This window comes from Acanthopagrus latus, chromosome 20 (genome assembly GCF_904848185.1).
Source record: "Acanthopagrus latus isolate v.2019 chromosome 20, fAcaLat1.1, whole genome shotgun sequence".
In the NCBI taxonomy this organism is placed as follows: domain Eukaryota; kingdom Metazoa; phylum Chordata; class Actinopteri; order Spariformes; family Sparidae; genus Acanthopagrus; species Acanthopagrus latus.
Window position 1 is genome coordinate 1,493,921 of NC_051058.1, and position 26,892 is coordinate 1,520,812.

A 26,892-nucleotide genomic window follows, 5' to 3' on the forward strand; every position below is an offset into this window, starting at 1 on the left:
GTTTGAACGCCAGAAAAATAAAGATAACTTAAATGGCAGTGATGAACAGGCCCTTGCACCTCTGTGAGTGTGGGGGCTTGTGTACCTGCCTTTGCGTTAGTGCTTGCAGTTTTAAAATATATTTTTTTCTTAGCCTGATTGTTGACAGACTTTGATTGTTTGAATCCCCTCTGTATTTCCATGTGATTTGGAAACTGTGAAGGAGGCCTGTATGTACTTTCCTCTGTCCACAGTGGATGTATGTGGCACTACAGAAAACTGACTAATTACACTCCAGGCTTAAGGATGTCAATGATAGACTGCACCATGGACATTTCATTTAAATTAAATAATAATTGACAGACGAGGCTTAATTCCTGTTGCCAGTAGGTGGCACAATGGCTGGCGATGTTGAAGATAAGACAATTTCCTTTCCTTGCTTCTACAATCATCATCCATTGAGAACTCGGGATCTTCACTATATACAGTCATCAAGGCCTTAAAGTGGAAGTTGCAGGTTGTAGACCCTATTAAATCAACATGTAAAAAAAGATGTAGAAACTAGATTTTAAAGAAAGTATACATAGGCTATATACTACTTCATTTCTGTGAGATAATTATACAATATAATGACAGGCAGAAAGCATTCATACTGATTTCCTGTGTTGGATCCATGAACCTTAACTATGAGCAAGGCCACATGATAGGTTGGTAGTTATCATCACAGTACCGCAATAGCATGGCGGCATGGCATCTCATATCTCAAAGATCCAGAACTACTATATAGTGTCTAAATAGTACATTACCGACCAGGCCGGAATGCTGCAGTAGCAAGGCTAATAACAAACATGTCCTACATATATGTATGAGATTAATCATGTACTCTTATAGTTATGTTGAATTTCATTTACTGCAGTTACAGTTGTCAGTTGGATGGATGTGTCCCCTGTTACCGGGTTTCTAAGATGTCTCACAAATAAACAAATACGAATGTCATGTGAGAGACAGCTGTACTGCTTCATCACTATAGCTCCTCTGGCAGGATGTAAAAAGGAGGTAGGAGCAGTGAGGACAGGACAGTAGAGTCTTTGGTGACCTGCAGTATCACTCTGTCAGAGACTCCATAAGGGCTGATGCTGGGGAAAGAAAACCAGAAAGTTTGATGTAATATAACATACCTCACCATCCTAGCAACCTCTCAGCTGCCATTATGGTTGGAATGTGGGGCTTCTAAGAGAAGCCAGTTAATTAGATTGCACCAAATTAAAACTAATAATAAACTGCAATGAGGTTTATTTTTTTTCATGAGGGTGGTTTGTTGTGATTTCTGTAATGCCCTCTTCGTGTGATTTTACTCTAATCTTTCAAATGGCCGTAATAAAAAAGATTCATACATGAGGGAGCTGAGAATTTAACACAATGTGCTATATCATAGGTACTTGACTTTTTCAGTGTCTTGAAGATGTGTGACCTATCATCCAAGAGGCTTCTTCACTTTTAACTAACGGGAGGGGAGTTTGGAAGCCTGCAATAAACAGCAGGAAGAATAAGGTGATGCCATTTATTTCAGAGAGCCTCAGGATAGACAAGCCAATCTGATGCTAAACTGTGTCTTGATGCTGTTTTAGTATTGCATGAAAAATAATGTAAGAAGTTTAATGCAGGCTTGACGTGACTTTAAATGTCTTCAAGAAACTGAAACTGAAATTCAGTAGTCCAGTTGCCTGCAATATAGTGCTCAGAATTACCAAGACCTGGGTGACTGAGAACCTTCATCAACATTTTTCAAAACATAATGTTTACCTGTGATTTCCGATTTCCTTGATGCATCTCATTTATAAGAAACTAAAGATATTCAGCCATGGAGTGTACACAGTCTGTTGTGCCTGGTTCCAGTGTGCCTTTTAATATATGTCCTGAACATGGATCTCCATCAGAGTTGAAGCTGTATTCAGCTAGAAGTGGCTGGTCTCCACAGCGTCATGGCTTCCTCTCATTTCCAGCAGTATACAAAGTTTTCTGTAGACTTGTTTAAGAGTGGAAAAAAATATAATTATAATGTCATTCTCATCCCATATATGAGATAGGCACTTGGTACAAGAGGAACCATCTCCATTGATTAATTCATCGATTGATCGATGAATTATTGACGAGGAAAATGTATCACATAAATTAATTAGTCTTATATCTGAAAAGTTGTACATTCTGATTATATTGACCTCCATCACCGTCATAAAGGAAAACACAAATACAATGCCTTAATTCAAAATATATGTGGGACTACTAAGGGACATGGATGATGAATACCACAAAACATATGTACCTAGCTCCCATATACTACATAACTAGCTTAGATCTTAGAACTTCAACAGAATAAAGAATAAAAAAAAAGAAAAAAACAACAACAACAACAAAAAAAATGTTATCAAAAACAAATTAAAGAACACATTATGGGTATATTTCACTAAGGACAATAAAAAGCTAAAGTCATTTAAGCATTAGCTCTGCGTCAACTTTCGGACAGAACACATGAAGATGGTTATTTCCCATTGTTCTGTGGTAATGGATGTGCTGCAAATCGCTGAGCATGGCCTGCGGACTTGGTGATCCTCAGTAAACTGGAGACAGCCAGATGATGACCACTGTACAGGAGGTTCAGTGAAGCAGCTGGCCTCGCTTCTTTGATGATGAGTCCAGGCTCAGACCAACCCTTTCTGAGGTCACAGAGGAGACACACAGCATGTGTTCTCTGGTGTTGTTGCGATCAGTGACAGGCTCCAGAGTTGATATGCATGGAGTTAAAAAGTCTTGTAAAGTCAAAAGGTTAATTACATATAAAGAAGAGGAATACATAATTAAAGATTGCTCATATTGCAGACTTTCCAGTCTTTCTCCTGCATGTTTATTCTGGAGCTTTGCTTAGCTGTCAATAAGAAGTGAACAACAAAAGCCAGCACCCATAATGCCTATTGGCTACATGGCCAAGCAGGGGGGGTGCTTCACCATAGAGTGCCCAATAGGGTGATGAGCAAAAGCCAAGCGTCTGGACAATAACCTGAGGGTACAAGAGGATGACCTGACAAAGCCTGAAAGAAAAAAAAAAGTAGACAGGATTAGTTGTAAAGTTGTTTTGTCTAGGGGTGTGTTTTGGAAGAAAGAGGATCCTTGGCACTCTTTAAATTACTACCTATCAATTCTATTGTGTGGAAAGAGACCTGGCCACTACTTATAGGTAAGTCATTTCATTTGTAAATAATACTGGATCGTATGCACTTGCAAACTCCCTCATTCTGTAGTCAATATGTATGTTTTCATTCATATTAATTTGCTACAAGAAAGAGGTTCAGTGCTCAGGCCCAAGTAATCTCTACAGAAGCAGGTTTCTTGCACCTCTCATGCTGAAAAATGCAGATGTTGTATTTAGTTTTCAAGGTAGTGAAACTGATATTGAGTGAGACTAAAAAAAAAAGTATCCATTTATACCTTTATTGTCAGTGTTAATGTTTATAATCATCACAGTACATGATGCCCTGTGACTGCTAGTGTGAATATCATTGTTGCACCATTGATTGACCATTGCTTGTCACATAAACAAATCTTAACTTGCAGCAGGCTTACGGTTGGGGCTATTTTTCAGGCTAGAGCAACAGCCCCTCAAAATCCTGCAAAACTGTGCACTAGACCATAAAGCAATTTCATGTAGAGATGTCGACCATTTTCTTAATGCAGTGGAGATATTGCTCTTTACATTCATGACAGTAAATCACAAAATTTAATTGATTCAGAGTTAATTAAGAGAGAGAGAGAGATGGTCAGACTGAGATATCTCTTCGGTCGCTGTAGACTTTGCTGTCCCCAGCAAAACCACTAGTGTAGGCTTCTCCTGGGAAACAAGGACTTTATGTTGTATTTACATTGAGCCAGCAATACTTTGTAACCAAGGTGTGTGTGCGTGTGTGTGTGTGTGTGTCTGCATGGGTGAGAGAGAGAGAGAGAGAGAGAGAGAGAGAGAGAGAGAGAGAGAGATTCTGTCTTAGAGTCACTGTTAACTAAACAGTGATACTTGGCCCCGAATGCACAGAGCTATCTCTCACACCGAGATAGATTTTGGTTTGAGATCAACAGTGTATTCATCCAGTGAGGAGGGTTAGGGTTAGGCTTTTATGTCCCTCCTCAAGTTCTACCAGGCTCTTGTGTTACAGTAACACCGATAAGCTTTTTAATTCCTTTAAGATCTTTATTAAGACGTGAAACTTGCAATGATCATAAACAAACATACAATGAAATCAGGTGGGCCATGACCTACTAGTATGGTCTCATCCACATGCACATCTACATGTATCACTGTCTACATGTCTACATTTATTTATCACAGCATCAAAATTTCATTTTATGTGTAGATACACATAATACATAAAATCATTTTTTCGCTAGGTGGCTATATATCAGCAAATATGCTAATTAACAGAGAGAATAACATTTGCTCAGCAAGTAAAGTCTGTGTCTGGGCAAGTACAATGCATCAAGCAGACTGCCAATCAGGCAAGTGAAAAATGAATGTGATGTATAATGTAATGTTATCTGAAAATAAACCACTTCTTTATCATCATCAAGCACTGAACAGGACTGATGAGAAAAATCTGATATACTGGACACTGATACCCCTTTTCCACCGGTCAAAAACTCCACCCGCAAAGATCCCAATGGGAATGGGTAAACTTTGCATTTACACCCGAGTCAATTAACTCTGCAGTAGACACAGGATTTTATCACCTCAGCTTGGCTTTGATCCAAACACAAGACCCAGATAAACATGCAGAATTCTGCCATGTGAAGTGATGATGCATTCTCAACATCCGGTGGCAAGCAAATAAGGAAGGAATTTGGGATGCAGTCCATTCAGGGGCTTTAATTACTGGACACGGTGTTGGACATGGAGCCCCATTCATTCCTATGAGCTGCTCTGTAGTGTTTTGAAACAAAAAAAAAAAGCTTGACTGTGAAAATGCCTAGATCACTGACCAAGCTGACAAACTTCCAGTTTAGCGTCTGGCTAACTTGAATGGGGATAAATGAATTTAATCGTGTGGCTCCTCTAGACTTTCCAAATGTTATTGGACTAAATGGCTCAAATTATGACAATGAAACAAGTCATTTTGCAGGGGTCGTGACCCTCTAAATAATTAATCCACTGTTTTACAGACACGTCTTTCAAAATGGGTCTGTTGTTGCTCTCTCTCTTCTGTTACAACTGTTTCTGGTGCATTCATGAACCTGTGTAGACCCACTAATTTTGGTGGCACAGCAGTGTCTTTTATGGCATAATGTTACAATCATTTCTGGGACACTACATGCGATAGACACTTTTCCCCCAGAATAAACTGCTCACAGCTGTGTTTGGAACCACATCATGTGAACCCAATTTTATGAACAAAAAGTCAGTATTTGACGACCTGAAAATAAGACTGAAAAACCAACTGTCTTTCTTCAGAATGACTTTGAGAGTTTGCTTACATTACATAGTTGTTTCAACAGTCCACTTTAATGCTTTAATTCTCTCTCCTAGCAACGTTATCTGCTCTCTTTGTCAGCGATTTGTTCTATAAATTCGCCCCAAAAAACACACCTCACAAACATACAGGTCTGTACAAAGGCCATAGGCAAGATTAAAGAAGAGTGATGGCAGAATGCGACTAGTTATTGGCTCACTTTTGGTGTTGTTCTCTCTGAACAAAGTATAAAATGCTTAAACGGGTTGCCAAATATACATGTGGGAAACACTAATTCCAGAATACAAGCTCAGTTTTTTCCCTGTATCATTGTACCCCCCAGTACAGACTCATGCCTGTGGACTGGATTTATTGTCTGGTAGCAATCAAAACTCTCTCTGGGTGACCTCGCAGACCCTATTGCTTATTTGGCCAGAACAGAGAAAGTAATTATGAAATAACAAATTTCATTAATCATTAACAGGTCTCCTGATGTGTTAACAATTTAGAGAGAAGGACTATTTTTTTCATCCATAAAATGCTGGACAGTGGCTCACAGTTTCAGGAGAATATGTCATCCTAAATGAGCATTTATTGTAATGTTCTCAATTAAATTGATGGTGGGATTATACAATTAGGAAGCTTATAGGGTTTATTGTGTTTCCACAGGCAACCACAAGACACATACACACACACAAGCGGCCTCACATGTGCCTCTTATTTCTGTGCTCCTCTGCCTCTTTCTCTCCACATATAATGAAACAGAGCCAGCGGAGTGGTCACAGCAGATCCATGACAGTGACTCCGGTGTCATTAAGAATCAATAAAGCAACGGCAGTAGGATGGGCGAGTGGAGGAGGGGTGTGAAAGTGTGTCTGTGTGTGTGCGTGTCGCTATTTTGTGTCTTTCTGCGACCGTCAGCAGAATGAGGCTTTATATGTGTACCAGTCATGTCACAGAGAGAGCGAGAGAGCCCTCTTGCCATCTCTGACACACACAAACACACACACACACACACACACACACACACACACACACACACACACACACACACACACACACACACACACACACACACACACTGCCCATGAGAGTCTAGCACTACCTAATAGGTTATTTGTTCCCTATTGCTTTGTGTCCATCTCACCACACAACCCGACACACACACTCACACACACACACTGTTATGCCTCACTCCTCACGCTTGCTCTACCTCTCCCTTACTTACAATCAAACACAACACATACCACCAAAGCATTCACCAGCAAATGTACACACAAGCACACACAATGACAGGTTGGAACTGATTTATACCTGAGGCGAATGCTGGTGTGTGTGTGTGCTTATGTTTGCGATCATACTTGAATTGGGAGGGCTACATGTTCACAACAGCGAACATGTAAGTTCTCAGCCCCCTTCCCATAATCATAAATTCATCCTCACTCACTATAAATGGGTTGTAGCCATGTATCACTCTTACACATACACATGTCTGCGTGTGTGTGTGTGACAGAGAGGGTTAGATTTTGGCTTATTTTGCTAAATACATAAGCAAAAATGCAACGTTCGGTTTGCAGAGCAGATCTGTATGGTTTTGCAGACATAAAACAAAATACAATTTCAATTGCAATTTGACCATGACTAACATATTGCATTAGTGCACAAGCTGTGTCCCTAAAAGAAAATCATCTCAATATTCAATAATGAAGACTTAGTGGAGAACACAACAATATCTGACTTGGGCTATATCCATCTTCTCTCTTGGGTCTGTGTATCTTCATTGATACAAGGGCCCATGATAATAATGGCTATTAATCTGATTAATGTTAAAGTGACACTGCAGGTGGAGTGTTTGGACATAAGGGGACTTGTCGATCCACTGTCCTTTTTAGGATTTGCCTCTGGGAATTTTAAATCCACCATACAGCGATCCTTTTTTATAGCCTGCAATATTCTAGCAAGCTAGTACTAGCCTGAGTTAGCAGCAGCTCCACCTCGAGCCCCTCTGAACGTGCATTAATTCATAGTTTAATGAACACATTTGCCAGACTTAGCATTAAGATAACAGCCCTTGGAAGATTATTGTGCATGCAAATACACAAGCAACAAAGACACATGCTTTCTCACATGCATGCACACTTACACATACACACAAATGTGTGCACACACCCACTTATTCCACCATCCACCCATTAGTCTTGCATTGTTTCCCTCTACCACTGACACAAGCTGAAAACGCTATCTTTGATTATTCTCAGGTCAGCAATTTTAGCACTCCTAGAAGTTGTGTGGAAAGCACTGCAGGTGTTTGTTTGTGTCTGCCCCTGTGGACTGAATTCCATCCTCTAAAACTCTGCATTTCTGCAAGAGACCATTGTAATGAGACTAATCGAGTAACTTCATCATTTTTCTGTTTTTACTAACATGTTGCTTAGTGAGTTTTGCCTGAAAGGTTATGCTTTGTGCATTATTTCGAAAGGACATTTAAGAACATTGAAGTTCCATGCCAAGCTCTTGTTAGCAGAGGAACTACAAGAGGAGAAACGGAACATTTCCAGATTGGAAACAATACAAACTAGAGGTCTAATACTTTTGTACTCAGTATTAACTACACAGTATTAGTTTATAAATATTATATTAGCATTTGTTAATACAATTATAAGCATTAATAATATGTAACTGATACATTAGTAAGCATTAAGATACTGTCAACATTTGTCTCTAGTCCACAGCTACTGTCCCAACATGACTTAACCCTTTGTAACCCTTATTGTAAATATGTATTCTTAAACTGTTTTTGTTTTTCATTTCAAATGAAAATGATGTGAATGAAATAATTTAATACATAATTTAATATAATTTAATACATGTGTGATTGTTTCAAATTTAAATGGTTATTACTAAATTGTTAATTTTGGTGAATTAATGCTTTTTTCAGCATTGTAATGCATTTACAACATAGCTAATTTGATATATATTTTATGATATATGTTTTCAGCTTTGAGGTCACCATCACTGTGACCATTCTGTTGCAAGCTTGGGTGAGGGTTAGGGTATTGTAATACTTACCTTTACCCACTTAGTCATTTCACAAACATACTGATGATTTATATAAAAAAAATAAAAAAAAATAAAATAAAAAAAAGTGCTAATATTTTGTCAAAGTATCATATTGTAAACAATATACAATAAAATATTTCCCAAGTGAGGTATGTTGTCAAGAATATTGTAATATTTTGTCACCCAGTCCTAGCATTTTTTAAGTGCGTTTGAGGATATTTTAAAATGTTTAAATATATATTTTGTATCAGTATAACCCAAATCATATTAATTGACAGCCACAATCTGTTGACCCTGGCAAGGATCAGTAGTCACACAAAAAAACTAGAGCAGATTCTTTCCTCAGACTCCTCAATACATTCTCACCAGGACAGCATTCATTAGATTTTTTTTCAATGACATTAATTGATGAAGAGACTAATATTTTACTTTGTACAACCCCTTTGTTATATATGGACCTTGAGGCAAGCTGGACACACTCGCTGTGTGTGTTACGAAATGTCTTGCTTTTTAATTTGGCACCATGTTGGCAGTTTAAATCAGCTGAAATGCCAACATTAGTAGCCCGTCTCAAGCACATAACAAGGAAGGTCTCATGAAAAAGGATGTATAGACAATCATATTGAGAACATCACAGTATTTCACTGCAGTCTTAAAGCCTGTATCTGTTCTTGCTATTTCAATGGGGGTAAAGGAAATTCATGTCATAATCTTCACTGTTAATTATGAAAGACAGATAGGGCAGGCAGGAGCCGTACTGCAGCAGCAACGCTGCCTTTATGGAAACACTGCCACACACTACACAAGCAGCCAATATGGACAAAACAGAACTTTGAGAGTATTAGACGGTGAATTGTAGACACTGTAGACTGAACAATGAACTTCACACAAATTCAACCTGTTACATTGCAGACATCATAACATTCTGATATTATAACACTGATGTGGTTACATTCTGAATGAAACAAATTTTTGCGGTAGTTGTTGCTGGTCAGGTATCTGTGACAATCTTGCCTCTGCAACCTGCCATGCTTGTTCCTTTCCTGTGTTCTCCCTCCTCTGTGTGCTATTAAAGTCTTTAGGATATTGGAACAGCCAGGTAATATAGTAGGTACAGACCGTCTGGGGAAAATGGTGCTTTTCTGGTTGCAGTTTCTATGTAAGCTTCATCTGACTTGGGCTGCTGTTTGGAAAAACTACCCCCGTGGCCCAAAGTGGTGGCTTTGCCGGAGATAGCGCTGCTGAGACGGAACTGAAAATAAAGTATTTGTGAGATGGGGAGGGTTATTCATGAAGCCAAGAGGCTAGATGCTGTCATTGTTCACTGTAGCACTAACCCGTGAAATAGAGTTCACCCTCTCAGAGACGGGAGCTTACCTCTTGTCCACTGGACATGGAGGAATTCAGATGTTTCCAAAGAGACATCCACAGACACACAGATCGTAACAATGTAAAACTGCGGTACATGCTTTGACCCACACACCCACAGTGGGACTCATTACATTATCATGCCACACTTTTTCGTCTCGCCCCTTTCACTCCTCACCCATTCCCTGCCCCCTCTCTATTTTCATTTCAGGTGTTTACAGCAAATCGGATCCCTGAATTATTCCAAAGGTTAATCATGTCTGACGCCTACAACTTCACACTACCTCCTCATCCCACTCCATCTTCATATGCCCACCCACCTTTTCAATAGTTTCCTCGGCTTCACTTTTAATTACGTAACTGCCAGCACCAGGCATGTAGAAGAGAGAATAAAACACATGCAACCAGGAAAACACACAGGGCCCTGCGTATGACGCGAGAGGTGCTTCATCCATATATGCATGCCTCATTTAAAGTATTCCTATTGTATGCATCCCCTGGGAAAATGTATGCAGATGGACTGGTGGTGGTGGTTGTGATGGCATAGTTCCATCACACGCACGCATGCATGCACACACACACACACTCACACACACACACACACACACACACACACACACACACACACACACACACACACACACACACACACAGACACACAAGCATGAATGCTGATGTTTTGCTGAGGTTGGGGTCTTCCTCCTGTGCAGGGAGACATAAAGATCAGTGGCCATAACACACAGCCAAGCATACTGCAGTATATGGCTACAATCAAGCTTTTATGTGGACCTGGCACAATAAACGAGGGTGAGAAGTGAAACGGCCATTCTGCACACTGTGGGTCTTGAAAAAGTAGGGACAGTCAACCATAAAGATGGAAATATGTGGGACTGTGAACATCAGCCAGGAAAAGATCTCAACAGAGAGACAGTCCAGTGCACAGAATCATTTCCTGTCCTCAAATGTTTTTTTTTCTTTTATTTTTTCTCTAAAACGACCACCAACAGTAGTTTACTCTACTCAGATGATCTAGTCTACAAGTCACTCGTCACTCTTGCGTTCCAAGAAAAGTCTATCACACCTGTTTATTCAAACACTTTGTATTATGAACCAAATCACCAGCTACCTGGCAAAACTCAACGAACTGTTTTGAGACATTTCAATTATGCATCAGGAGAGGCTATCACACATCATAAACCACTAATGCAATGCCTCCTGGGGTGCTAGTGGTAATATGTGTTCTAAAGCATCCACTAATAACATTCCTAATAAATTAGAAAGAACACATATGCCGCACAACAGCAAAATCATTGTTGACGTTATACTTTGAACATATAACAGTTGTTCTTACGGTTTGAGAGTATTGAAAGGCAGACACCTTGACTCGCCCACTGTGCAGTGAAAGAGCAGCACTTCAGCTGCACAACAGCAGCTGCTGCAGTCCTCTGTCACTGTCTGCACTGGATCTGTCCAGCTGCAGTACTGCCGTGTGCTCAGAGCCATTTTGACACATTCCCAAACCCCAACTGCGCACTTAAGCATGTAAGTGGAAAACAATAGGTCAGCCAAAAAATACACCTCAACTCGCTATAGTGTGCAAGCACGAGCCATTGAGTGGCGGCTGTAGATGGTTTCTGCTGAAATGTGTATATAGTGTTGAAAATGGCTTCTTAAAAGTGCAAATCCACCCATTTTGCAAATGAAAGTGTATTTATGGAGTTGGGGAGTACTACTACATATGTGAAAAGAGTGGTATAAATCCAGAGGAAGTTGCATGTAATCTGATAAATGGCCTCCAGTGATGTCTCTCAGTGGATTGTATTGTAGGTAATATAAGCAACGAGTTTTGAAAAAGGAAGAAGAAAAAGGGGATATAATTCTAGTTCTGCTGAATCAATATTGATAATAATAACAACAATAATAATAATAATAATAATAATAATAATAATAATAATAATAATAATGTGTCTAACAGTATTTGGCCAGGGGACAGCTTTTCAAAACCTGGTGCCCACATTAATCACAATGGAACTAAGCCACTGGGTGACATTACTGGAAGCAATTTATCAGATTACACGCAAAACACTTGATACTACTTTAGTAACATGAAGTACTTCTGGAAAAGCTAGAAACACACTTGGGAAGATTTGGCATTAGGGCAGTGTGCAGTGTGTGCAACCGCTGCTTAAAATGTAATCTAAGCAGAAGTACCAAAAAACTGCAGTTCCTTGAATGGCCATTTGAGACAGGCTCCAAATGTGACCCCATGTAAAGATGTGCAGGGAGTACATTTATAAATAACTTGCCAGTTTGAATTATGTTAAGGCTTAATGTTAAACAGTAAAGCTGAAGCTACAGCAAATTTAGGTCAGCAGTTATCATTTACAAAATCAAACTTACTTAACAAAGGGTTTGTTACATAAAATCGAAGCAGGAATGAAATAACGCATACCCAAATGTTTCCTCATAGTTTGTGCACAATTCACATATTATTGGATCATTTCAAGGTTTTGGACTTGGTAAAAAAAAAAAGAGACTGTTTGGATAAGCTAAGCAGGATGATGGTATGGAATTTTGGGTTTTGGGGAGATGTCTCACTCTATCTCTATCTCTATAATGTTACTGTAAAGATGTGCTCTTAGGCACTGAAATTTGGCACAAATTGGCTAATTCAGTGAAGCTACATCTATATTTGGAGTTGGTACCCCACCCTCAACACTGTGCTTGCACCAGTATCAGAAACCCACATGGACCTACTGGAAATCGGTGAAAGGATTTATCCACAAAGTACATAGAATTTCATTGTGAAATAACCTTAGTGGAAAGACTAAGGACAGTCAGGTGGGGATCTTCATCAGTAGCCAGTATCACTCAACAGCAGGGGTACTCAAATACAAATCCCACAAGGGCCCACAAAGTTTTTTTTTTTTTTTTTAATGACTCAAAGGTCCATGTATTGCCAGGTGCAATAATACTGTATTTTATATATATATATATATATATATATATATATATATATATATATATATATATATATATATATATATATATATATATATATATATATATATATATATATATATATATATATATATATATATATATATATATATATATATAAACAAACCAAAATGCCCTTTCTTTTCATTCAAAACAACAACACAAATACAAACTAAAATAAAAAGTCTCTAAGTGAGCACTCTGTTGCTTTTTGTTGTTGTGTCATAGATGTGACAAGAATCCTGCTCGCAACTTGATATGACAATTTCAGTGCCTTTATTTTTGTTGTTCTTACCTCTGAATTTTAAGGAAATGTCTCTTCAAAATTCATAATGCCATTTCAAATTGGAAATCTTCATCACAGCTATAGTCTCCTGGCATATTAAGCACATGGGTCTTCTGCTGGTTGGAGGGAGAATGGATGCACATTTTTCAGTCCATTCTTCTTCCAATTGCTGATTTTCACTGTCCACTTTTCATTTAGCAGTGAACTTGGAACACGCCACTTTCATGCAGTCTAGGCTCCTACAGCCTGCAAAATGTCACTATGCGAACTGCTCCAAAAACAAAAGTGAAAATCAAAAATTGTGCTTGCCGCAGTGAGTGACCCAGCTGTCTGTGTATTGTTGGCATGGAGACAAGTCCCGGTATACACGTGCCAACCCAACCAAAACACATAGTGAAGGAATAACAGTTCGGAGGCCACAAATAGCCTATTGAGGACCACTGTGCAATAATGTGTACATCTGAAAATAAAAAAAGTCCTATCCTAGCTATCAAAAACGCAAGATGAAATCTACAAGATTACTGCTGGTTAGCAGCTGGGTTTGCAGCTGTAACAGCTCAGCTCTCATCATTCCTGTAAAATCCAGCCTCCCACCCATCCATCAGGAACTTTTCAAGCTTCTCCCCTCCAAACCACAAACCAAACAGTGATGTCTCTCCTACAAAATAACTATGCATCCCTAAATAAACAAAAGATTACTCCCTCCCTTCCTCCATGATTGAGAATGATTTTGCATACAACAAGATGTTTTTCATGGTGTGGCTTAACATCCTTGTCAGCTTTTATGACTTCTTACATTTTCTTAAATCAAACCAAATTGGACGTAAAGCATTGTGCTCTTTGGGATTATTTATGCATGGTTTTGTTGGCGTGCTGTTTGTTCAGTTTTCTTTTATTTTGGAGACTTTGCTTAATTGTTTTTCATATTTACATCCTTGCCATCAGCAATCTCCCTCCAAATTCTCTTTGTTTTTGTTATTGGGCCTTCAATCTACATATACATAACACACATGCTCTTTGTGTATGTTTCAGGTTTGTCTTTATTGCTTTTGTCATTAATTTTCCTGTTCACATGCAGTCTTATATCTTTCTCTTGTGTTTCTACCCTTTCCTTATTTTTCCTGTTCTTGGTTATGAGCTTGTCTTCCTTTATTACTTTTTTACTTTCTCCTCGCCTTTGACTTTCTGCCAGTGATCTCATAGTGTATCATAGCCGCACACGCTGTTATTCATCAGTGACTGTCTGTTTAACAGGCCAATCTCCTCTGTGTGCTGGCATTTGGGAGCTCTCATTAACATTTGCAGCATGCGGTTTAGTAAAAGTGGTGCTGAGATACATCTAGGTGCCGCAACTATTCATCTTGCCCCACCAGGAGAGTTTGCAAGGCTGTGCTTCGGAAAAGCCTGCTGGGAGAACTGTTGCAAATATTTGAATGAGATGGAAGTGAGAAAAGGAGGGTTTAGTAGAGATGAGTGAGGTGTGTGTGTGTGTGTGTGTGTGTGTGTGTGTGTGTATCGGCGGGGTGGGGGGGGGGGCAAGCAAAATGGTGGCAAGGGTTTTGAATGGCATGAACAAAGTAAAATTATGAACAAAATGGCTGAGCAAAGGGAACTACAACATGGCAAGGGGTCAACTTCAAGATGGCGCCTTACCACATGTTTCTTTGATAGGACAGAAACCGAAAATCAAAAAACAATGATGGTGCTGACACTATGTATTCACTGACATCACACAAAGGTGCGATATGGTCGAGGCTGAAGGAAGCGTGTTTGTGACACGGTGCCAGTTTCAGACAAGTACAAAGACCCTGAGTCTGTGTGAAACATAGCTTCACTACAGAGCTAACTACCAATGACCTGACTACACAGAGATAAAATTGTCACTCAACCAGGGGACAAAGCCCATAGATGTAGCACACGTGCAGTACATCAGCCAAGTTTAACAGTTAAGCCATAATGTCTGCTATCTAGGCCCAGTTCTGTGGGCATGCTCGAACTCCAGCAGCCCAGCTGTTGATGTCAGGGTGGTCCAAGAAGAGCCAAGTGAGAGAAGAGGTGCAAAGCAGACCATAGGGAGAAGAAAGCTGAGAAAAGGGAGAACAATGGAAGGAGCTGGAGTTTTGCTACCAGGTCAGTGTTGGTCTGTCTCCCTGGCCAATAGAAGCTGAAAACGGGGTCTCCTGGCAGTCTTTGCACCTCGGTGTGGAGACTAGGGAATTCTTGGGAACTGACTTAAGTTCAGAGTCCATTTTGAAACCAACAATGAAAAACTTCATCTGCGGATTCCAACATTTATAAACTTATACATTCAAGAAATAATTATGTTGTACATTTTCTAAATTACCAACTGCTTAAATGTAAACAGCAACAACAAGATGGTGATAACATGGTCAGCATCTTCATACATATTAAACTTTCAATAACCTTTATTGTAGTCCACTGTAGTCCCGCTCTAGTCCCGCAGCCTTCAGTCCAAACTGGATTAACATGGTTCTTATCCCATTCACCTGCCTTGGGCCGTATTGGATGGTTGCAAGATGCTGTTGGCAGTGATTGTCTCAAAGTCTGCTGCTCTTAATCCAAAACTTGCACTTTCCCTGCAGCGCTGAGGAATGTATCAGCCATAAGCAGTATGTGTTTCAGCAACAAAGCCAACAACAATTAAGAGAACAAAAATAAACTACATTTTAAAGGCGCTACCTACCGCTGCATCTGCCTCTGCCTCCGTCGTCATGGTCGACAATCATTACGATTAACTGTACGTGAACCACAATGGCCAAATCTCAAGCTTGTACTACTTAAAATCGTTCACGTTGTTAATGAATAATCATTATTGTTGTTTGATGGCAAAACCTTTTATTAATATCTGCATCAAAATGCAGTGCAATTGAAATTGTTTTCTGCAGTATGATAAATTCTCAACGGTGTTTGTGGCTCTTGCTCACTTTCAGATGATCCACATTCACTTATTGAATGAGAATTTGTTATATTTCCTTTCAAACACATGGTTAAAAACTGCAGGGTACTTGTGGGATGGCACTCACAGGTAAATATATCACCAAACACACTGAATATCTTTCATATGAGATCAGCACTTACAATAGAAGTGGCCAGTTTAATTTGCAATATTTTTTTACTCCTTGATTCACTTTCCTAAAAAGCAGAGTCAATTTTATTGATATAGCCTAAAATCACAATCACATTGCCTCAGTGGGCTTTACAATCTGTGCACTGAACGATCATCATCTGTCTTCAGACCCTTGATTTGAGTAAGGAAAAACATTTCAGAATTAAAAAAAAGCCTTGTAGCAGGGAAAATATGGGAGAAACCTCACAGAGGAGGGCTCCCTCTAGGAGGACAGACTGACATGCAGTCAATGTCAAAACTCTTTTTTCATCTTTTTATCTGTGTAGCTTCTTCTTCTGATCTCCTCACGTTTGACATTCCTCACATTGTCTTATCTTCTTCCTCTCTTTCATTGTCCTGTCTCACTCAGATTTACCTGCAAGTGTAAGTAGATTCACCACCTTTATCCACAGCATCCTGCATCTCAGTCTTCATTTTCCTGTCTCCAGGGCCGGCCCGAGGCATAGGCGAACTAAACAGCTGCTTGGTTCGATTTATTATTATTATTATTATTATTATTATTATTATTATTATTATTATTATTATTATTATTATTATTATTATTATTATTATTTACATATCAAATAAGGGGGGGGGGGGTCAAATTCTGCTTAGGGCCCCCAAAAGGCTTGGGCCAGCACTGCCTGTCTCCATACTTCCCTCTATCTCTCCCTCCATCTCTTCTTCTCTGGAGGCTGCTGTAATTTGATTGGAGGTATTAAAGTTGATTTGATTAAGCGTTGGCCAAATTACTGGCTGCTTAATGGAATCAGGCCCAGTCACCTGCCAGGGGCCCCTCGTCGAGGTGCTCAGCCCTGACACACACACACACACACACACACACACACACACACACACACACACACACACACACACACACACACACACACACACACACCACAGATTCAGATACACACATTAAAAGTAATCCCTTTCCTTATATTAATTGGAAAGTAATACTTTATCTGACAAAGTAGTGATGCTGTTGAAAACTGGTGGGTCCTGACATCACATCTCCCTCCACTCAGTGATATCTGACATCATGATGGCCAGTTAGAATGAATGCTTGTTTAATTCCTCCCAACCTTGCATGTCCTAAACCTGCTATTTATCTTCCTGCTAGTCAGTCAGAGCTAGAGGCAGCAACATCAGGCATGGAGGCACTTTAATTACACTGCTGGCAGATGAGGTTTTTATAGTGTACACAATGTGGTAACTACTTTCAGAACACTACATGCAGCATATACAGTTTGTCAGAAAAAAAAAAAAAAAACCTTAACAAAGCAAAACAGAATACCAGAATACAAACAACAGTTTTCAAAGCTCTTTCCTGCAATGTAACAATGGGTGTGGATACAAAGCTGTGTAGATCTTGAGGGCTGAATGATTTCAGTTTTCAGCACTTGTGACCCCTTTTATATTATTTGATTTGATTTGACTTGAACTAATCTATTACTCTGGTTATTTAATCTACTTTAAACAGGGCTTAGTGTTCACACACTTTTCCCTGACTGCCTCTTAATACTAAATAGAACAACCTTGCTCCAGCACGCAACAATTTCTTCATTACCCATGCAATGTGCTAACGCAAAGGTAAAGATACAAGATAATCAGTAACCTAAAGTAGTGGCAAAACATACAGGTATCGAGTTTGAACTTGGTATCAGTCCTTCCTTGAGCTTGAGTGTTGAAGTGCATCCTGCTTTTTATGTTGTTGGGAGGGTTCTCGTTGAGAAAATAGTCCAAAGTAAAGTGGCATGTGCACACATCGCCTATAGGGGTTTTCAGCCGTTATGGAGACATTTCCATTTCCATCCTTCACTGGTGGCAATTGATGGCATTTACTGTTCACATGTTTGTATTTTTGATGTCGGCGTTTACAAAGAAGACAGCTGTGACTGGATGTGACTCCAGTGCTATCAGAATCCGTTTAGTCCTCCAGTTCCATGTTATAGCAGCCCCAGTAAAGCACATTAATTTTTACACACTAAAACATTCATGAATGTAGTGATGGCGCTGCAAAATCAGTGCTGTGGCCAAAGGTGATCCTGGTTACAGTGAATAAACTGTAACCATGCACACTTAAATGGATGGATATTTTGAAATCAAAATTAAGATTTAATCAGAAAAGCGAGGGTAGGTCCTGGAGTATTGAGTTATCACATTGACTTCGAAATTTGGTGTCCAATGTAACATCTGACATTAAAAGTAAAACCTGAGTTTAAAAACAAGTATTGACACTGAAATCTGACATTTTGCTGGTCAGACTCGCTGGAACTATAGCGCTGTCACCATACTGGAATTTATATAATCGATACCATAACTTGCAAAATATCAATTTTTGATACCACAGGAAAACAAAAAAAAAATAACATTATGGGCATAGCTATTATAGCTATACTATATAAATATACCAAAACCTGTGTAGTGTGTGTCAAGCTCAGCGCGTTTAGTATTTTAGTATCAACTGAAACTTTAAGAATCACAAATGTCTGTTAGGTCAACAACACACAATACTTAAGTGATGCTGAATTTGGAGCTGTCATCACTAAAGCATGCCAGTCCTTCAGGTGCTGTTATATAGTTGCATCTTTCATTAGCACTGCTCTGTCTCCTTTGTTTTTTTTCCATTCTTATGGTATTGCAGAACAGCACTCCTGCTGTTTTCTTTGTCAACCAAAACTGGTCGCAAACACTCAGCACTTGCCATCTCCTTCAGAATGGCTTTGATAGTTTGCCCACACAGCGTTAATTTAATTGTCCACCCTAATGCACGTACAGACAAAACCACCAGATGCACAAGCAAGCTTTTATGAAACAATGGCATTAGTAGTCCTACATTAAATAGGAGAGCTTGCATCACAATCTGAGGCTTTAGAGGGGGGTTGGAATAGAAACTCTCTCTCTCACTCTGTGAGTTTGTCTACAGAGCATGTGTGAGTATCAGCAGACAGCAGGTGTAGAGTGAAGGCAAACTGTCCATTAGTTAATTGAGCACTCAGGCATCGTTCTATAGAACAATATACAGTGGGGCAAATAAGTATTTAGTCAACCACTAATTGTGCAATTTCTCCCACTTGAAAAGATTAGAGAGGCCTGTAATTGTCAACATGGGTAAACCTCAACCATGAGAGACAGAATGTGGAAAAAAACCCCAGAAAATCACATTGATTTTTAAAGAATTTATTTGCAAATCATGGTGGAAAATAAGTATTTGGTCAATACCAAAAGTTCATCTCAATACTTTGTTATGTACCCTTTGTTGGCAATAACGGAGGCCAAACGTTTTCTGTAACTCTTCACAAGCTTTTCACACACTGTTGCTGGTATGTTGGCCCATTCCTCCATGCAGATCTCCTCTAGAGCAGTGATGTTTTGGGGCTGTCGTTGGGCAACACGGACTTTCAACTCCCTCCACAGATTTTCTATGGGGTTGAGATCTGGAGACTGGCTAGGCCACTCCAGGACCTTGATGGCTTCTTACGAAGCCACTCCTTTGTTGCCCTGGCTGTGTGTTTGGGATCATTGTCATGCTGAAAGACCCAGCCACGTCTCATCTTCAATGCCCTTGCTGATGGAAGGAGATTTTCACTCAAAATCTCTCGATACATGGCCCCATTCATTCTTTCCTTTACACAGATCAGTCGTCCTGGTCCCTTTGCAGAAAAACAGCCCCAAAGCATGATGTTTCCACCCGCATGCTTCACAGTGGGTATGGTGTTCTTCGGATGCAATTCAGTATTCTTTCTCCTCCAAACACGAGAACCTGTGTTTCTACCAAAAAGTTCTATTTTGGTTTCATCTGACCATAACACATTCTCCCAGTCCTCTTCTGGATCACCCAAATGCTCTCTAGCGAACCGCAGACGGGCCTGGACGTGTACTGGCTTCAGCAGGGGGACACGTCTGGCAGTGCAGGATTTGAGTCCCTGGCGGCGCATTGTGTTACTGATAGTAGCCTTTGTTACTGTGGTCCCAGCTCTCTGTAGGTCATTCACTAGGTCCCCCCGTGTGGTTCTGGTATTTTTGCTCACCGTTCTTGTTATCATTTTGACGCCACGGGGTGAGATCTTGCATGGAGCCCCAGATCGAGGGAGATTATCAGTGGTCTTGTATGTCTTCCATTTTCTAATAATTGCTCCCACAGTTGATTTCTTTACACCAAGCATTTTACCTATTGCAGATTCAGTCTTCCCAGCCTGGTGCAGGTCTACAATTTTGTCTCTGGTGTCCTTCGACAGCTCTTTGGTCTTGGCCATAGTGGAGTTTGGAGTGTGACTGACTGAGGTTGTGGACAGGTGTCTTTTATACCGATAATGAGTTAAAACAGGTGCCATTAATACAGGTAACGAGTGGAGCCTCGTTAGACCTCATTAGAAGAAGTTAGACCTCTTTGACAGCCAGAAATCTTGCTTCTTTGTAGCTGACCAAATACTTATTTTCCACTCTAATTTGGAAATAAATTCTTTAAAAATCAAACAATGTGATTTTCTGTTTTTTTTTTCCACATTCTGTCTCTCGTGGTTGAGGTTTACCCATGTTGACAATTACAGGCCTCTCTAATCTTTTCAAGTAGGAGAACTTGCACAATTGGTGGTTGACTAAATACTTATTTGCCCCACTGTACAAAAAATATTTAATTTGGTCGCCAAATATACTTGGCTTGCTGTTAATATTCCTGGGCGGCTTGCCCAAGTAAATTCTGTGAGTTGGAAACACTATAGGTTGAGGAGGTGACAAGAAGATATCGGGTATATGCCAAAAGTATGAAAAGTATGCTGCAGCCCTGCTTTTGTCAGTTAATTGATAAATAAATGACAAATTAACCAACATATAAACACAACTCCAAAAGAATTGGGATGTAGAATGTAAATAAAATCACAATGTTGGACCATTAAATATAACAACAAAGATCATTACGTGACATTTGATAGGGTCTATGACAACTATTTTCTCGCACATTTTACCTTTATCCAAAATTGTAGCTACAGTGATTTGGATACTGCACCTGGGCATATTGCTATTTTATTATTTTTGCTATTGTGCTATTTTGTGATGTGATTTTGAGATTTGACATTTTGACAGTTGTCTTATCTTTAGTTATTGATTTGTTCAATTCAGTTACAGGGGAAATCAATAGGTTATTAGTCAACAGGTTTTGGTAAGATGCAAATTTGTGTAATTCTGGTAAGCAACTTGTTAGATTTAATATAACAGGAGCATGTAAATATTGAGCAAAAATGGTCCCAATATTGATCCTTGTGACACACAGTTAGCAATGACAAGAAGTACTTTCCTCCATAAAGTTATGATTTAACCACTTCAGAACAGTTCAAAACACTTGTTCATCACCAGATAATTAAGAAGCTGTTTGTAAATAACCTATTCAATAACTTTACCCAAGAACGGGTACCGAGGCTGATCAATCAATCAATCAATCAATCAATCAATCAATCAATCAATCAATCAATCAATCAATCAATCAATACTCCTAACCCATACTCCCCCAACATTTCGCCAGTACATAAGCACTTGGTGACATCACAGTTGGATGGATTGATATTGGAAATAACAATTTTAATTGATTTTTCATAACAAGGTTTTTTGCATGCCTACTAATTTGAATCTGGAAGATTGTAGCGGTGGTGCTTCTCGGCTTGGTATATTATGCCGTATATGTATATCTATGTCTTGAATTTTGTCATTTAAAATGATGCAGTCTCCCAGTATTTGCTGACAGAAATTAGTATCGGTGGTATTTGGTCTGGAGGATTGGTTAATCTGTCAACTTAAGCAAATGAAATGTGCAAGTTTTTCTTGTTGATTATTTCAGAAAAGAATGATTGCCTTGCACTTTAAGATTGGAGTCAGATCAAATGTGTTGGGTATGGGCAGAGAGTTCAGCGGTGTCCTTGTCATCAGCAGTATCTATGTGTAAATGACAAAAGATCAGTGCAGATAATTGAGAGCTTCTCGGCAGAATCATCAAGGAAATGTGGTGAGTATTCTGGTGGCCTGTATACGACTGAAAATCAAATAGTTGCAGAGAATTTAATTTCCAATTTAAATGACAGATATTCAAAGGATCAAAAATCCCCAAATCCCCAAATGACATATTCATGCAAATAAATATATTCTTCAACAAGGAAAAACACTACTCCTTTTGTTCAGTCCTGCTAAATATTCAAACATGAAGCTAGTTGGGGTGGCTTGCGTAAGAGTTCCATTCCCATTTATGGTGTCCAGCCAGGTCTAAAAATGATTTGCACAATGTCAAACAGAGCTGGTTTTAGGTTCATTGAAGTAGGACCAGAGAAACTTGGTTTACAGGAAATGTGGATCAGCTTCGTAGTATTGAAAGATTTTTCTGTGGCCTGCTTATTTATACCTGGAAACTGTAGCTATTGTCCAACTGGGAATATTGTTGTACTCTCCAGGGTGGTATGCAGTCTTAGCCACAAGGGGGAGTAAGTGCACTGGTACTCAGGGTAAGGGTGTGTTCAAGATCTTGTAAATTAAGTTGTAGGTAAGAGTGCGTTAGCAAAGGCCATGTGGGTGAATGCTTTCCAAGCAAAATAAAGCTGGGTGTTGCCAGAAGAGATTGAACTTATCCACAAGGCTATGTTGCAGGTAGCACAGGTGAACTGTAGCCTGACATGGAAACATGTGCGAGTGGGTGAATGGGTGGAGGGGACCAGAAACAAAAAGCTGTTTACTCTGGGCTGTGAGAGAGCCGAGGAGTTTGCTTAAGTTCGATTTTTGGTATTTCTGAATATTGGCTGGGAATAACAATGCACCCAATTTGAAGGACAACATCTTGTGGTAGCGGGAGATCGGTCAGGATGCTCAGAATCTTTTGTATATGTCTATGATATCAATCAGCTTAGAACCCAGGAAGCAAAATGTTGCTGCAGATTTTTCCCTAACATTCTTCACAACTGAGTATCCGATAAAGAGTGTGGATGGAGGGGGAGAGCCCAGTGGGGACAGAGTAGATGGGGAAGGGCAAGACACCACTGTGGCGTTGTTGTAAATAGCGGTATGGAGTCACAAACCCCTGTGTGCAAGGAGTGACCAGGTATGGCCGGTGTATTGACTGAAAAGTGAACTATGGGACTCGTCAGTGGGGGTGGAGATGGAGGCTGGGAGTCTACTGCCAGGGGAGGGAAATAGTATTAAGGAGGATAAATGCATGTGCTGTGGACATTTTGTCTATATTTGTTAAATTATCTGTTGATAAGCCTGCTACTGCTTCGAGTAAGGGCAAGATGAAAAGAATATTAAACATTTTGCTGACAGATAATCTGTTTGCTATTGTTTTGTGAATGAACTATCATTCTGAATGGATAAATTGGTTTCTTTTTTTTTGTCCAGCTCTACTTCATATTTGTCTTATTTTATTTGGATTTGTTCCTACTCTAACCTTTTTGATTCTATATGTTCCCTATTCTTTTGTTGCTTTGCTCATGATTTGACAGCCTAGGTGTCTGGATAAAATGTTAACAGTTTGCATATCTGCAAACCAGATACATTACATTTTTTAAGTGTCATAGTCAGTGTACCAAGTTGATGAAGGTTGTCAGTCATCCAGGTTATGGTAAGTGCTACTGTACATCATAAACAAATGGATGTCATCCAGGAAATGTTCATTACCTGACTGACATCAGAGGGTGGAGGGGGTGGTGGTGGAGTTCTAGGCACAGGGTAGCCGAGCCAGTGACCATGGTTTGAGTCTGTGTTTTAGCATTCGTAAGTGTGAAACTACTGCATATTTTTAAGGAGACCACAGGACAATGTCCATCCTTTTTGTGCCAACATAACTGGGTGTTTTTAACAAGACATTCCACAGCCCCCAGCCCAACTTCATCCTAACCAGCTGGTCTGTGTGCCTTGATAAGGAGAAGAATAAGAACAGCTACATCAGAATGTTGTTTGTTGAGTTCAGTTCAGTATTCAACACAATCTCACCCATGAAGCTCATAGGTGAGATTGTGAAAACTAAACACTCTGGGCTTAGGTACAACACTCTGCAACATGACATATTTACAAGCTGATTGTTGATTTTAGAAAGCAGGAGGCTAAGACACACCCCTCTTTACATTAGTGAAGCTGAGGTGGAGCAGGTGATCATAATTAGATTCCTTCGAGTCACTGAGACACTATCTTGGTCATCACACATCACCAACCTGGTTAAAAATGTAAAGAAATTCTCTACTTCCTATGGACATTAAGGAGGGCTAAGTACCAGGGTCAGATTCTGGTAAATTTTTAGAGTGGAGCAACACAAAACATCCTAACTGGAATGAAAACATCACAAACTGTCATGGTTCATCACAGCCCAGGACAGGGAGGCTCCACAGTAGGTGATTCAAAGTGGAGTTAGTCTGCACAGAGTCCAAACTACACTAAAAGGCAACACCATCCCAGCCACTATCTGTTCACCCTGCTGCCCTCTGACAACGAGTACAGAAGTATCCGCTACCATATCACCAGACACAGAGCAGTTTCATTCCCCAGGCTGTGAGACTCAATTCATCAACACTCCTTTTTCAATAATAAATGTAGTGCGACTTAAAGGACTCAGGACTATTTTTTTTTTTTCAAACCTTGTGATTTAAATAATGTGGCTGTGCAGAAACATACTTTGCCAACACTTATTTTGGTGATTCAGTTGGTTTTGGTGTTAGCTACCCCCATAAAGTTTGGAACATGGCACAATCACACATAACATGCACAGATGCACAGACACACCTGAGTAACACACAGAAAATACAAACTTTTTGCAGAATGTATCAGTCCTTATAACTTTTAAACTGAATGAAGCTAAACTTCCTTCTCACCAAAACCTCTCTCCCAGACACACATGCACACCACACACACATGCACACCACACACACACGCACACACACGCACACACACACACACACACGCACACGCACACGCACACACACGCACACGCACGCACACACACACACACACACACACACACACACACACACACACACACACACACACACACACACATCCATTGGAGGGATTAGAGCTATAGATAAGATTAATGCCAACCATTTAAGAGATGCTCACATACACACAGTTACCTCCATCCTGTGCTCACCACATGCATTTTTAATCAGAATAGACCTCGTTCCAACATTATACCTTACTAATAACCATAATACAGCATTGAGCATTGAGTGGTGCTCTTGCCTCTGTCTGAGCACATCGTCTCACCAACACCAATAGTTTTCACAGCTGCTGTTTGGTTACAGGATCACATCTTACGTGTCATTTTCATTGATCCATCTTTCTTTTCCTTCTGTTTTTTTTTTTTTTTTTTTTTTTGTTTCCTGCTGTGTCCTGGGAATACAACTTTGTGATTGTTTGTGCATATGTAAATACTGTGTATTTGCTGCAGCAGCACCAGATGTTAATGTCCTTTGAGGTAAATTGCATTATATGTGAGTCACTCAGCAGCAGACGCAGCAGTCACATGCATTTTCTTTAGGAAATGCAGATATTCTAGTTCGCAACTGTGATAGTTTCATACACTGTAATAGTTTCCACACCACACCTTGTTAAAGTTAATGCTGTCTCACATAGCAGACCTAAAATAAATTGCGCACCACTGAAATACTACTACTAAAATACTGCTAAATAGTTGAAGGTTATAATCCTCAGTTTGTGTTTAAGAGAGGTGGTGATCATTCTGGATGATATACAGTAGTTTGTGGGTCTGGTTTACAATTCAGTTCAAAGCTGATGTATTTTTAATATTTTGTCTGCTTGTATAAACTTGTTGGACCAGATATAATACTTAAATATAACGCAATAAAACACAACAGCAACACAAAATACACCTTCCATGAGCATACACAAGTAGTATAACCTTTGTAGTACTAGGACTTTGCAGGGTGGTTAATTTAAGCAAGTGTGACTAATACAGCTGTGTATAATAGTCACTTAGATTGTTCTCAACTTCCTTTCAAAGCCTGCTCAGTTGTTTTTTTAGGAGGTAAAGTATTAAAGGAGAACTTCGGTCGATTAAACATGCAGCTTCATTGCTCAAGCTACCCTTGACTTGCCAGCGCTGAAAGACGCAAACGCATTTGGTGCAACCCTTACTGGGCTACATACCGGTTTGTTGACATCCGTGTCTTCCAGTAGCTAGACCAAACTAGTATATCCATCGAGCGCGTGCTTAACAGGCTAGTGTAAGGCTCATGGCTCATGACAGGCTGTAACATGGACATGTACATTATGAACAGAAAAACAAAAATGCTGGAATACGTTTCTGTCTGCAAAATTCAAGTTTCCGTCTCTGCCGGTGGGGGAGTAAGCGCACGCTCGACGGATTGACTAGTTTGTTCTAGCTACCAGAAGACACGGATGTCAACAAACCAGTATGTAGCTACTTGCACAAACACACTGTTTTAACTACTTTTTTAATTCATTTTGAGTCAGTGCTGTGTTGTGAGGTGTCTGCTGATGTTGCATAACTTTTGGGGTGAGATTTGGAGCATGTTAAGATGCTTAAAACACAGTGTAAAGTTCTGACCCCATGCTGTTAGCTGTCAGTGCTAACT

General features: G+C 39.7%; 1 protein-coding gene across 4 annotated transcripts in view; it reads left to right on the forward strand.

Moving 5' to 3' along the window:
• Positions 1–26,892, forward strand: part of LOC119009647 (RNA binding protein fox-1 homolog 3-like) — a 504,213-nt gene that overhangs the window by 151,867 nt on the left and 325,454 nt on the right. The window lies entirely within an intron of this gene.